We start from the raw sequence: 2,607 nt of genomic DNA on the forward strand, positions 1-2,607 counted from the left end.
ACACAGGTACCTAATCATCCCTTAAATATACTTTAGATTTAAGCTTTCATTGTGAATCTCTTACATAAATGTATCCCAGCTAATGATGGTTTTTAGAGCCATTCTTTGGAGCCAAAAAGCATGGAAACATTGATACCTAAACACATAACTAAACTTGGACATGGAACATTGTTATCAGGCCAGATCGGACAATGATTTGTTCGCCAGCTGAACATGGAGGATAAAGATGTGTGGAAGCCAGAAGCATGTGCGTCTTTCTCCTCTCCCGGAGTCCTGCCAGGTGGCAATTTTACTCTGGAAGGGAAGGTGTGCATTCACATATTGTCCAAATTTCCCTCAAAATCCCTGCAAGCTATTGGGGAGCACTCCATATATGATTCGGGTATTTCACTGCACATTGGAGCTTATCCTGATTTATGTCTGTAGTTAAAAAAAATGCCACTTTTTGCATTGGGTTTTGGGGGAAATTCAAAATACAGCCAGCCTTCGCCAACTGCGGGTTTCCCAATTGTTAATTTGAGTATCTGCTACTGGGAAATTGTGACCAGTCTCGCCAAACGCAACCTGAGTAACCGTGGTTTGGTGAGTTTTTTTGAAATTTGGTAGGGGTGGTGGTTATTTTATTTATTTGTTTGTTTTTACACTTATATCCTGCTCTTCCTCTGAGGAGCTCAGAGTGGTGTACATGGTTATTTTTATCCTCATAACAACCCTGTGAGGTAGGTTAGGCTGAGAGATACATGACTGGCCCAGAGTCACCCAGTGAGTTTCATGGTTGAAAGGGGATTCGAACTCGGGTCTTCTCGGTCCTAGTCCAACACTCTAACCACTATGCTATTTGGGGGTCATGGTTCATTTCCAGGAGTTTGGGGTCAATTCCGGAGGTCATGGGGGATTCCCCCCCCCCCACCATTTTTTACTGTATTTTCTGGTCATTTCATGACCGTGATTCCCCTAACTTCCTGTTTTCAGTGATTCTCTATTGCTTCCCAACTCTGAATTCGCCAACTGTGAGGGTTTCCTGGGACAGAACCCTCATGGTTGGTGAAGGATGACAGTATCCAATTTGCCCCATATTTCACCCCTCTTAATCCCGTAGTAAAGTTTGCTGTCTGGGAAAGGCCCTGGTGCAGAGGGGCACCATTCATTAATTGAGGGCGGGCAGTTCTTTCAAACAACCCTTCTACACATGGGTCATATACCTAGTCTTTAGGCTGCATGCAGAGGAGCAGTCCAGCTGAACCTTGCCTTTACACCATTAACAAACTGCTTTGCAAGTGAAGCAAGAAGGATATGGATTTGTATCCTTGTGTATGTATAGTCCTCTGTTGGATGGAGAGTGAGTTGGTGTTTTGTTTTTTGTTTTTCCCCTGTGGGGTTGCCATAGGAGAGAAACTCTGAGAGAGGATTCTGAGGAGACACTTGTGGGGAGATCTATCTTGAGGAGATATTTGATTATGAAAAATAAGAGTTTGTGGAATGATTCACATATGTTCAACACACATACAATCTAGCCCTGATCAGACATTATGTTAAGCACTCATACGAGTGTACAGTGTACACAGGTACAGGTCGAGTATCGCTTATCCAGACTGCTTGTGACCAGCAGTGTTCCGGATTAGGGACTCTTCTGGATTTCGGAATCGTCCATACACAGTAAAGTGAGGACAGAACTCTCCCGAGAGAGCACAAGAGTCCCAGCGGGGAAAACAATGGCGGTGGCGAGAAGGCGAGTGGTGGTGGCGGGGTGGGAGGTGAAAACAATGGTGGTGGGGAGGAGGCGAGTAGAGGAGGCAGTGGGTAGGAGGCAAGCAGAGGAGGCAGCAAGTGGAGGAGGCAGGAGGCGGTGGCAAAAACAATAGCAGAGGCGTGGGGTGGGGTGGCGAAAACAATGGTGGTGGCAAGGAGGCGAGCAGAGGAGGCGGGAGTGAAAACAATGGCAGTGGGGGGGAAATGGCAGTGGGGGGGGCAAAAACAATGGTGGTGACAGTGAGGAGGAGGCAGTGGCCCGGTCCGGTCCTGAGGGAGGTGGCGGCAGTGGCAGCAGGACAGCCCTGGCCCTGAGGAAGGCAGGTTGACCACATTTTTAAAGTTAGCTGAGGCGTGTTTATTTTTTTAAAGGCGTGGTGTCCAGATTTTGGAGCATTCCAGATTTCGGGTGCCTGGATAAAGGATACCCGACCTGTACACTTGTTCACGGTATGTTGGGTGCAGGGACAGCAGTACACTTCCTATCTGTATCACGCATTTGAGGGACCTGTACTCAGGTTCACTTTTAAATTGAATGCAGGTACAGTCATTCACACAAAAACGTTGAGTGTACAGACATCTGAGCACAGGTAGAACATCATGAGGTTGTACACACGGCCTTGCTGAGGAGGGTGGGTGGGCTGTGGGGAAGGCAGGGGCTCGGCTGCCTTCTCCAACAGAAGAGCAGCCGCTGTTCTCCCCTCTGCCATACCATATGCCACATGAGCAGTGGTGTCGTAGAGGGAGTGATGGGAGAGGGAGGACTTCCTCCCTCCCACATCCCAGGGTGCCGCAAGGCATGAGCGCAGCCACTCCTCCCCTGCCCCAGCTTGCTGCCAGAAATGGCAGCGGGCCGGG

This window comes from Hemicordylus capensis, chromosome 1, assembly GCF_027244095.1.
Source record: "Hemicordylus capensis ecotype Gifberg chromosome 1, rHemCap1.1.pri, whole genome shotgun sequence".
Classification (NCBI taxonomy): Eukaryota; Metazoa; Chordata; class Lepidosauria; order Squamata; family Cordylidae; genus Hemicordylus; species Hemicordylus capensis.